General features: G+C 40.7%; 1 protein-coding gene across 1 annotated transcript in view; it reads right to left on the bottom strand.

The window, feature by feature from the left end:
* Positions 1–974: 974 nt before the first annotated feature.
* spata17 (spermatogenesis associated 17) overlaps positions 975–12,966 on the bottom strand; it is a 76,716-nt gene continuing 64,724 nt past the window's right edge. Inside the window, exon 10 of the mRNA XM_023261361.3 lies at positions 975–2,760. The gene's annotated coding sequence lies outside the window, so the exon portion shown is untranslated. The remainder of the gene's footprint in view (positions 2,761–12,966) is intronic.

Below are 12,966 nucleotides of genomic sequence, written 5' to 3'. Positions count from 1 at the left end.
TAAATATTTTTAAAAGGATAATACTTAAAAAAAAAATTTTTTTTTACACAAATTGAGCAATAATAAAGTTGAACTGAAGTCGCAAAACTAAATGTGGGATTGTCTTTTGTATTTTCTAATGTTAACATTTTTAACTTCTTGGTTCTCAGCTTAGTAACAACTCAGTTAACTGGACAACTTAAAATATTTTTCTCCTTTAACTGGTTAATTATTTACTCTCAGATGTACGTTGCTTAGGATGAAAGCATCTGCTAAATGAAACTGTGGAACTGTAGATGTATAATATCAACTTATGTATCAATTCCACACAGTTTCTTGTAACTGTACCAATATTGTATGTGTGCTCTCTGATACATTGTCTAACAGAAAATGAAACGGACCAAATAGAAGTTATTATATTAGCACTATGTTCAACATATTGTCATCACAGCATGTTTCTATAGAGCAAAAGAGTAAAAGGGAAAGAAATGGCAGCGAGAGAAAGAGAGGGAGAGAGAAGGAGAGAAAGACAATGCTTGGGCATGTCCTACAAAGTTTTGAAGCTCTTTCCTTTTTAAACTTTACTTGTATTTGCTGGCGTGCAGAATAATTTTGGGCTTTGCTCGTCTCCAGGGCAATGGCCTCAGGGGCAGGCAGACCCCCATGGGGAACAGGTGTCAGGCAGGTGTGTACTGCATGTGTGCGAGTGCGCAGAAGTGTGTGTGTGTCAGTGAGTAATGGCGCTATCAACTGGCCTCCACGATCCATCATGCGCGTCCCTGGCCTCACACCTTTAGGGCCACAGCACACGTGCACACATGCTCACATTCAAATGAGCACACACAAACACACACACACACACACACACACACACACACACACACACACACACACACACACACACACACACACACACACACACACACACATATACAGGCAGATGTGTTTAAGCATGAAAATATTTAAGAAACCAATCAGATGTTGCAGCTCCAAGTGTCTGTCTCCTGTGCGCACAAGCAAGTAAAAAAAAAACTGCAGAATAAACATTGTCTCTCAAATCAAGATCACCTGTAAAGACGGCTGTTAAATTAAGAGAGGAAGCTGTGGGAACGTTTCACGATTGTCTTTGAAAAAGTTTGTTGGTTTGATGGTTTTCAGAGCCTCACACAAAGCCACTGCAAAACTGCGTCTACATCAGCAGAGGACAAACATTTTAAGAGGGTGTATAGATTTCAATCAGCCATCCCAGACACTTGCTGCTTCAAAAGGCACTGCTGCTAAAAACTCAATTAAACACTAATCATGAGCTCTGCTGTATTGTTTTGTTGTTTGAGTATAAAAAAGACCATTTTAAATTCTAACCAACATACACCACCCCCCATGTCCTTCTATTTTCTCTGTTCATTTAGTTCTTGCCCCTTTTGTTTCCCGTCTTTCCTTTCCCTTTTCCTCTCTTTGTCCTGTCAATTCATCTGTCGTCTTCCTTCATGTTGCAGAAAATCTTTCCGAACAAATCGCTCTGTTCAGTTATTATCTCAACGGGGGAGGGTGGTATTATAATTAACAAAACAATAAAAGTTTATTAATGAACCGAACATTAAAATGCAAAATAGCAAGAAGAGGGGACGGTGGCTGCTATCAATCAAGAAGAAGTGACTCCCCCGCTTTTTTGAGTCTTAATTAGCCGTCCATTCGTTAATGGGTTGAGTGTGTTTGTGTGTGTGGGTGCAGGGGAGGTTAGAAAAGGATTTTAATTGATCAGTGGCCCCAGAATGGGCTATCATCATGTTGCAGACAGAAAAATGCAATTTAGAAAAGAGTGTCAATTTTGTTTTCTCACCGACTAATTATGAAAACCAAAAAGTACAGATTTGGCTGAAGGCCTCATCCAATCACAAAAAAACAAAAACAAAATGGGCACTGTAGAGACAAAGCTTACTTCAACCAGGATATTATTTTTAAAGCTCATGTACACTTCTCTGCAGGACCCAGTCGCCATTCTGTGACTTTAACATGCTGCTAAATGCTGCGTTGTTTCTAGATGGTGCTAAACTAAGCATTGCAAATGAAGGATAATGCTGCAAAAGTTTTAACAGAAACTGTCACATGTGCACTGTAACATGTGACAATATATGCTGCAGTTACAGTTATACAGACTGATTAAAGTTCTACAGACTAATGAGAGATGCATAATATGGGATATAATAAGAAACATTACATAAAGCATGCTAGGATAAATAAACTGTAGACATGGTTCAGTTTCTGTTGATAGTGTTTCTCATCCACATACTACTTTTTCATGCAGTCATGGTAAGCCCACATACTGATGCCATGTAAGGACGTTTCTGGTCTTACTATTTGCTTGGATCTTCTTTTTCCATGTTGTTCCTACAATAAAGCAACCAACCCCTGTTCATGTTTATGCCAAAATGTGCTGTTCCTCGAATGGCCACTTGAGGCTGGCTCCAAAAGTGAGTCAATTCCCAATGTTAAAATCCCTAAATTCACTGCAGAAGTAAACATGTTTGCAGCCTGAAACAATCAGCACTTTGGTGTCTATAGCTAATTCCCCATTCATGACAACTGTACAGGGGGTGTATTTTTGTATAACTTACCCATTTAAATAAAATTTGGTCTTAAAGTTATGGAGAAGTTGGGCATTTCAGCTTTTAGTGACAGGTGAGTGTGGTCAAAAGACAGTCCATGGCCCAGAGACATTTCCTTGGCTGTGATGAGCCTCCACCTCATAGCCACCACACTGAGCTTCAAAGTCGCTGAAACCTATGTGGGAGGACACAGACAGTGCATGTGAATAGTCAGTTGATTTATGTTTCAAACAGAGAATACCTCTGAAAGGAGTTACAAAAAGAACATTTTAATGTGTATGTGACACGAGGCTTTAAAAACAGAGAAAAATGTGCTACTTTCCCTTTGAATTCAAAACTTTAGACGCCACAATCAACTCCTACAACCCTATTGGTGTGTTTTTAAAAAATGATTTCTATGAGCACCCTCCTGCTTTGGCGCTGTACTGAATGTAATGATTTGTAGACATTAGAAAAAGCTGACAAAGGGTGTTGTGACATCATACAACAGTTAAAAGTTGAATATAGTGTATAGCTAAAAGCTATGCACCTCAAACCAGTGAGACATCAGGCTGCCCTGATGAAACTATATTTAACAGTATACTTTAAACCAACCAGAAGCTGTCTCCCTTTTTCCTCCTATACCTTCCACATGCATACGCACACATCAGCACACACATTCACACATTGTTACACCGACACACCTGAACACATATACAACCCAGCTCGATTTATAATAGTTGGCATGACCCTGTGCTCCCTCTCAGGGAGGAACTAAGAGAGTTCAAATCGTGGCCTAATTACGCCCCGCTCCGCTTCGCTCCCTCCGCCCTGTGCTCTTAGAAAGTAGAGCGCACGGCCGCAGCACACACATAAGCACCAACATGCACACACGCTCTGCTTTCAGAACAGACGGCCTGTTTCAGAACAAACTCCCCTGCTTGTCACACACACACACACACAATCATACACTCACACTGCCGCAACTGTTCTTCTGTGCTTCTCTCCCACAAATCTTGCCATGTGTGGCACTGTATATTAGTCACACACACACACACACACACACACACACACACACACACACACACACACACACACACACACACACACACACACACACACACACACACACACACGTTTCCTGGGTCAACCTACATTCTTCTTTCAGTGAGACCCAGTCACTGTATTGGGAGTTCATAAAGTGTAACGTCAGATGCCTGAGAAAAAAGGCCAAAAAAGCAAAGGAGATATGACTGAATCTATAGATTCATATCCTCCACATGTATGTATCGGTAAACATACAATACGTAAAACAAGTTAAACTATCTACTAACTATTTAGTCTGACTTTTCTGACAGTCCAATCTCCAAGATGGTGAGGGAATATAGACAGAATATGCAAATGATATCACAAGGAACAATTACATATCACATGCAAACAAACACACTTTAGTCTGGTTGTTGTTGGTGACTGTAGGTGAAGGTACGGAAAAATGAATGCCAAACTTGTTGCTATTTTTACAGTGTTGTTGGGAGCGTTGACCTCTTGAGACCTTTTCTCTTCCCTCATGTACCTTGGCAGTAGACAAAGTTGTGCCGACATTTTTAAAGCACCTGATGATAATCCAGTGTACAAAGTAAGGGGCTGCATTGGAGGGAGCATCTTGCTTACCAGAAAGTTTGTACCAGAAAGGAGGAAAGATGAAGGTATTCCATAGCTTAGACTTTATAATACTGTAACAGGATTCTGCAACTCACAATGGTAGCAATCTTTTGATCTTGGCAAAAGCAAGGTGGGCTGTGGAAAGCACTCCTCATAGCTAATTGAGCAGAAATCTACAATGAACTTCATGTGTTTGATGGGCAAATGCAGTATCTTGCGATATATTGCAAAATGGGACAAGATCAGCTTTTTCTGAACCAACTTACATGAAGAGCCCTCGTGAGGACTGTGTTTTTTAATGGAAGATTACACATGATCTGCCACATCTTTACAAAAAAAAAAAAATCCACTAAAAGCATATAATTGTGTCCTCTGTGAAAATTGTGGATGTGATATATTAACAACAGAACTGAAGCAAACTGATCTCCACAAAGATCCATTAAACAGTGAGTTGCATAGAGGTTACAACTTTTAAACATGCCTCAAAATTCAAACTATCACTACTTGTGATTCTAATTATAAAGTGCTTCCAGCAGCTTCAGACATTGGCAGTATTCACTCTTCATGTAAAACAACTATTCAGTCGTAGTGTTAAGAGTTTTACCATTGAACTGCACTAAGGCCCGACATGTCTCCATTGTCTGCTGACAGCTTACTGACTGGCTCCATTTTCCAAAAAACAAAAGCACAATCTGAGGTCTGGCTAATGTTCTTAACCATCCAAAAGTAGTTGGAAAATGGAATCACTGGAGGCGTAAAATGTTCCAGACCTCTCAATGTCACAACTTGCCAGACTCAAAGCTTTGGTTTAGATCACCTGACTTTCTTTGAAGACTTTCCAGCTTAAAGTTGTAAAATCTGCCTGCAGAACTTTCACTTTCATTCCCTATCAAATACACTCAAACAAGCAAAAAAAAAATAAACACACTTAAACAAGTAATCTCAGTCAGCGTGTAAGAGGGGAGCAGACCTGATGAAAGACAACAGGAGTAAATCGGATGGTGAGCGTTTGATTTCTTCTTCTCCTAGCAGTTCTGCCATATGCTCAGTCCTCCTTCCACCCGAGTTGTTCGGTGGCATCCTGCATTTCTTCCCACATGTCCCCTGGTTCAAACAAAGATTACAGTAAAATAAAATCAAAATAAAAACACACAGAGCTGAACTGAAAGAGAATGACGGGAACACAAAGCCAAAATTGAGATATGTACAAAGTCTGAATAGTGCATGTGTTAATGTGTGTGTGTGTGTGTGTGTGTGTGGTTGTGTGTGTAGACGTGTGTAGATGTGTATGGATGTGGGTTCTACTCACAAGAGAGAGAGGGAGACAGATTTGAATTGGCCCAGTGGAGTCACAGCAACTCGACGGCTCTATTCTATTTTTGCCTTTTTTCTCTGGCCAGACCCACAGGCTTTTCCCACAGAGCTGCCACAATACATACAGCACTACCTCCTCTATACATACACGTCTGTGCTGGTGCATGTGCATGCTTACGTGTGCATGAGAGTATGTGCACGACTTTGACCTGTCCTTGAGAAGATGTGGTTTGCACTGAAACTGCCGGGAGAAAAAGAAACAGAGAAAAAGAAAGAAAGAATGTAAGAAAGAAAGAACCACGACTATCACATTTTTCTCTTTTCATTGTTCTCTCATTGCTTTTTCCTATTGTTAGAGATGCAATCTTAGACATCTTAAACTTTCCAAAGGCATAGAAATGATCTACAAACAAATCTGTGAAAAACAGAGAAAGAAGCTTTGCACACAACAAGCACTGCAGAACTGGATGTGCTGGCAACCGCAAGATAAACACTAAGTGTTTGTGATCGTGACATACAGTAAAATACAATCAGCGGACAGACAGCGTTTTACTGAAGGTACAGGAGTTATGAAGACACTTTACATGAAAGTATGAACCATGTTTTTTCCTGTGAAAACTGGATGACAGCACTAGTTATCCTGGTCTGACATTAGATCACAAGTTAAGTCTTGTTTTGTGGTGGTCAGCATCTAATCAGATCATTCCATACCAGCTTTGTCACTTTGATTGACTGCAGTATTCCAGATGAAACACTTTCAATAAAGAGGGTCAAAGAAATCAGCCAGAACAACACATCTGCTCCACTGCAGTACATTGTATTAATGGTGGTGTCATAATTTGATTCAAAATTTACATGGAACACAGACACCAACAACTTTTGTAAAGTGCTCATTTATTGGCATGATGTGACAAAAAATACTGGTTACAGAACAAATTCCGTACCTTCTCTGAAATTACCTGAATGATGTTTGTTTTAACAGTAACACCAAACTTTGTTTTCCTCTTTATTTCAGCTTGTTCTTTTACAGTGTGGCACACTAACTTCATTGCTTTCGTCTGAAACTTAAAACATAGTTACCCAGTTACCCTTTAAAGGAATAAAATAATTAACTTCCAACATTATAATGCCATCAAATAAGCCTAAAAGGGAAAAAGAGATCAGAAGCCTTCCCGCTTTTCACCTCTGTCTCTGTAACTCTTTGTCGACACTCAGTCCAGCTTTCAGAATTTCCTTCAACGTCCCTTCATCAGTGTAGCGTTAACAAGAGCCTCCAGTGTAATCTGTCCCTGTCTCATTTCACCACTATGCTACTTTACTATGGGGTAATGTATTTGTTTCATAGACACATGCTTGAAAACACACACATACTCTACAAAGCCTTGTACAAATGCACAGACATGCTAATCTATTTGACGAGAATATGACAGGACAGACAAATGTGATTTGATTCTCTTTACAAGCCTGCCTGTGACGACAAACGCCAACAACGACTGCAACTGGAGCTGATGATATGGCACATCGTGTTGTGTATGCGCATGTTTGCTCAGTGTGGACATTTCACTTCAAGCGGGAGATAGATTGAGATTAATGAACAGAAGGGGAACACAGGTTCAGAGAAAGAGGTAGAGGAAGGGAGGAAAAGAAGAGAACAGAGAATAAAGACAGGGAGGTCTGAAGGAGATGAGAGAAAAAGAACATTGTAGGGGAGATAGACAGAGGAGAAGAATTGAAACATTTGAAAGAGAATGACAGAAGTTGATATAAGCATGTGCACTCAACTGGTTGCTGTGTTTTTGTATGCTTCTGCACTTATTTATATGTCGACAAGAATGTGTGCTTTTGTATCTGATAAACTATTGATTGGTCAGTTTGCATATACACAAGGACAATTACTTAATACATTCTTAAACTGCTTTAATAACTGCAGTTATACACGCTGGACAAACAGTAAATAGCATTCAGTGCTATGTTATGGGTGTGTATACATGCATGTGTGTTTCAGCGCCCACACACACACACACTTGCACATGCATACACACACATGCACACCCACTTATTTGTGCGTGTGAAGGGATTCTTTTGGTAATTTGGCATCCATTATAAATGTGCCGCAAATGTCTTTTTAAGCAGTTGGGGGTAATTACTGTGCATCAACCTCCACGAGCCAAAGGTAGAACTTCTGTGTGTGTGTGTGTGTGTGTGTGTGTGTGTGTGTGTGTGTGTGTGCGTGTGCGTGTGTGTGTGTGTGTGTGAGAGAAAGTCTTCCATTCCTAGGGGAATCTTTCTCCTGTTGAAAATCAACTGTCTATTTCTGCAGCAGGCTGCCAATATTTTAGTCTGCTGTGTAATTAATTATTTATTTAATATACTGTGTGTGAATGTGTGTGTGCATGCTTGCGTGTGTGTGTGTGTGTGTGTGTGTGTGTGTGTGTGTGTGTGTGTGTGTGTGTGTGTGTGTGTGTGTGTATGTGAATCTGCATGTTGAAAAGGAAGGTCTCATCTCATTCAGGTATTGATGTGCTTCAACCTTGATGCCTTCCTTTCTCTCTCTCACACACACACACACACACACACACACACACACACACACACACACACACACACACACACACACACACACACACACACACACACACACACACACACACACACACACACACACGACTACAGTATACCTGGCTGGAGCAAAGGTGTAATAGAACTCAATTCACTGGGAAGCACAGCTGACAATAGATCACTCATTACTGGGGTCATCACACACACACACACACACACACACACACACACACACACACACACACACACACACACACACACACACACACACACACACACACACACACACACACACACACACACTTGGCTGCAGGTGCCTGCGTCCTTACATTCTGTCTACAGTTCTTCATAATCACACATTGAATTGAATTGTTTGTGAATGCCATTTTAGTTTTTGGAATTTCTAAAGGTGTCATAAAATCATCACAGTAATCTTGAATACATGCTTTATTATCTCTGCCTCTTAACAGTGTGGTTTCACAGTTGTGTAAGATGTAGATTCTAAACTCCTTGTATTTTATTTGCTGGTTCACTGGCACACCATCATGACTTTTTAGGGGACTTTAATAGAACAGAACTAATGTAGGAGCTGTGATTTTCCCACCATCAGAAGGTTGAATATCGGCTGTGAGAAAATGTGTTTACTGCTGAGATCCTCCTTGTTGGGCAGTATGCCCAGTTCTTTGTATTTACTGGGGATGCTCCAAACTCTGAGCTACTCATCATGGGCTCTGTGCTTAAGAGAGTACTGGTGTTGCAATTGGTTAGGTGAGCTTCAGACTCTGAAAAAATGTTATACCGGTGTAGAATTAGTATTACATTTGTGGCCAAAGTAAAAAAAAGCTAAGGTTCAAGGTCATAAGTAAGACAATATATGGCTGGATTGCACTGGAGGACAAATGTTTGATATTTAAAAAGTTGCTATTTTGGTACAGTGCCTTGTAGACATCAAAGTGTTCAAACATTTGGATTCACGACTTATTTGCGGCCACAGATGACATAAATAATCCATACCTCATTGTTACTGAACTTGTTCCTTTCAGTTAATGGCATATATCAGAAACTACCGGCAGTTTTGTCCAACCCATCCCATTCCCACCTCGTCACATACCCCTGCTTTGCAACAACCTCTATAGTGTCACATTTTAAAGTGGAAGGTCGTTCGATAGACTTCAATACAACTCCCTAAACATCAGTAGTAGATGCAATCACACAGCAATCAAATGTTCTCTGCTTGAATCGTCACTGGCCACTTTTTTCACCTATTTTCAGGCAATAAAATCATATGTTAGACGTGTCCGGCCATTGCAGTGGTAATTATAAAAACAGAGTAGGAGGTTGGTCCAAAATGGGAGTTTGTCTTCTGTTATGTGGTTGTGAAAGGGTCAGATTAAATGCAAGCTATGATCTTTCTCTTAAATCTCACCAAGTAGTTTTGGTTTCGAAACATAAATAGCTACTGAAAACGAAAAATGACGGTCAAACCCAGAAGTTGAACACAAGTGTACTGGGTGAAAGGTTCATGTGTACAGAATGTCATCAATACCCCTCCATACTCCTTATAAAGATGTTTATACCACCTAAACCGTCAATGCAAAATGAAAAATGACACTAAAGCACTACCATGCATGCCTTAAACTGACGCCAAGGAATGGTCACCAGACATCTGTATGTGATGAGTTGGGAGTGAGCATGTGTTGGCGTTGTAGATTATGTTCATCGCATGGTAAAGGCCCTACACATGCATGACCTACCAGCACTGGTATTTGTACTTATTTACATGTGTTGCCTACAGGACCAGGATTGACATCTGCCTGACCCTCTTATTAGCTTTGTTGCATCTGTTGGAGTTGGAAAACGTACACATTCATATAATGTGATCTCATGTAATTTCAGCCTGATTTGAAGTTTCAGCCTTTCAAGAAAACATTAACAATAACATTGAAAATCCACAGCAGATAAACTGAATGGCTTGTTCTGGCAACAATAGCATTCTTTATGTTTGTCTGTGTGTGTGTGTGTGTGTGTGTGTGTGTGTGTGTGTGTGTGTGTGTTGGGGGAGGCAGATGTAGCTCACTACGTGACATCTGCTGAAAAAAGAACATCTCAGATCTCATCTGCCACAAAAGTGACATGCGTTGGTTTGTAGATGTCTGTGTGTGTGTGTGTGTGTGTGTGTGTGTGTGTGTGTTTGTTTGTGCGTGCGTGCGTGTATGTTTGTGTGAGGGCCTGCCTCACACTGCTGATGACCTGTCTAGTCCAGTCAGACCCCAGTGAGTGTGTGTGTTTGTGTGTGTGTGTGTTCAAGGGGGGAGGGTGAGAGTGAGTCTTAAAATGTCACTTGGCACTCTTCCCTGCAGCTACATCCTTGACCTGATGGCAACCTCAGCACACACACAAAAACATGTGTGCATGCTAAAGTGTCTTCAGTTTTTATGAAATTTTTTTGACAAAGAAATAGAAAGTTTAAAAAACGACAGCACATGCAGCAGAGAATTACAATGCATTGCCTCATTATACCTCTTTTACATGAAACCCCTCACAGTTGAATCAATGGAAGCATCTATGATTTTTACTTCAGTAAGGAGTCTGGTGTCGTGCAAACACTGAGTGTTATGTAATTACCGGTGTTTTAGCAGTTAATGTTACATTATTGACACAGGCTTTAAAGTCAGAGTATTGATGCTGTAAGAGTAGTAGTGGCCTAATTGATTAACCACTTGCTTAATGCTGACAACATTAAGAACATGATGGAACTCCATTACTAGCGTGACAACACATATACAAGTACACACACATGGGTCCATCCTAAATGTCATGCTGTTTGTTACTTAAATTTAAAAAAAATATATGTTTCGAAAATGTAGCAAAATATGGCAAATTGGCATTACTGCTTAATGTGCTCTCTGTGCAGCATTCCAAACAGGAATGTCAGTAAAGTTGCTTCCAACAATTAAAGTTGTCTGTGTATTATATTAGAAAAATACCATAGAATCTCATCAAGCTATTCCAACTTTCAATACTTCACTTTCTTGATAGTCAGCATTTAGGACATATTTTGGCTGGTGAAAGGAGAGGCAAACTTTCCCCTTTCTTTCGGTTTGCACTTCACTGAGATGTTAATACAGCTAAAAGCATCGTATCTCCCTCTGCTATCACCCTCTCTCTCTCTCTCTCTCTCTCTCTCTCTCTCTCTCTCAGATGCCAGCCATAATGGCAGTGCCAGGCAGGTGATGGTGATGCCAAGCTGGAATGACACGCACACACACATACACAAGCATACACAAACGTCTCCCTACAGACGCTCTTAATTAGACTCCACCCGTCCCCCACGGTCCCTGTGGCAGGCGAGACAAAGGGAGGCTCACTCGTTTGGACGTGTGAGTGTGTCTGCGTGTGCATATGTGTGTGTGTGTTGTGTGTTTGTGTCTGAGGGGCCTATCTTTAGCAGATGCTCATACCTCTCCCGTCTCTCTGTGTGCGGAGCAGCGGTGCTATCATTAAAGTGTCATTGAGAAGTGGCACCACTTAATTTTAGCTGCTCTCACTGGGGGCGCTGAGGGAGACTGAGAGGGAGAGAGCGAGGATAAAAAAGGGGGAGAAGAAATAGAGACAGAGAGGGGAGCGAGAGGGAAGATACAAAGGTTAGATAGAAGGGATTAGGAGGGGAAAAGGCATGTGGGTTTAAGAGCAAAAGCAAAAAGAACCTTGATAGGAAAACTTGCTGCAGCCACAGGCTCAACACAAGAGCAACACAGAGAGACGTGTCGCTTACCTTTGATCAAATGCGATAAGGTTTGCTCAAGCAGGGCCTTTTGTAAGAACATTTTGTATTAATTTGTGTCTTTTTGGTTAATTGAACTTATTTTTCTGATCCAGTCTATCTTGCTTTGTGCATTTCTGCATTATTTCAGAAAAGTCATTGCATTGCATCTTGACAAACCACAAGAAAACAGACCCCAAAAAAACTATAAGATATTGCAAGAAACAAACACAGCAATCCCTCACTTCCTGCCAAATAATGCCAAAAATACTGCAATTATAAGTACTAAAACAAACTACTTGTGCTTTTCTGTTTACTTGTGTTTCTAAGTTGCTTATAGTGAATTCTAATTCCATCACTGCCAAACTTGACCCTTCAAAAATACAAAAAAATTATAACTGCTTACCTGTAAGCTGCTTGACAGTAAATGCCCTTGAATGAATTCAGAACGATATCCAGACAATACTCACTGCTGCATAAATCAAACAATGTTTTACTGACTCACGTGTTCTACAATTTGTATGAAAAAACAAACAGAATGAAACACGACAAAAAAAGAGAGAGTAGAAACCAAAGAGAAAAAGAGGGAAAATCACAGCGAGCAAGGGAGTATATTACACTTCTCTCAGCAATTTCCCAAACAACTTATTGCCCTGAGATGAGTTACATGACACACACACACACACACACACACACACACACACACACACACACACACACACACACACACACACACACACACACACACACACACACACACACAGCATCCTGGTGGCGTCAGGCTCAGTAATGAATCCATGTCTCAGGGACGTCAGGTGAGAAGCAGTACTTCCTATGGAGAACCCAAAATAACCAAGAGTTCAAGTGTTTGGAAGGGAGAGCAGAGACGGACGGACAGACAGACAGTCGGAGATACTGTGTACCTGTAGAGCGGTAGGTAAGTGATCATATCCTCAGCCAGGTCAAAAACATTGTTAGTGCAGAGCCGTGTACATGACTGGAAATGTATATCCGTGTATATTAGAGTTTACAGGGTCTTCCTGACTTTTCTCATTGATTCATTGACCTTGACCTTGGCATCCCCACTCTGTCCCTCCCTCCTTC

The sequence above is a fragment of the Amphiprion ocellaris genome, chromosome 1 (genome assembly GCF_022539595.1).
Source record: "Amphiprion ocellaris isolate individual 3 ecotype Okinawa chromosome 1, ASM2253959v1, whole genome shotgun sequence".
Lineage (NCBI taxonomy): Eukaryota > Metazoa > Chordata > Actinopteri > Pomacentridae > Amphiprion > Amphiprion ocellaris.
The sequence above is the reverse complement of the archived record's forward strand: the minus strand, read 5'-3'. Positions and strand labels throughout refer to the sequence as shown.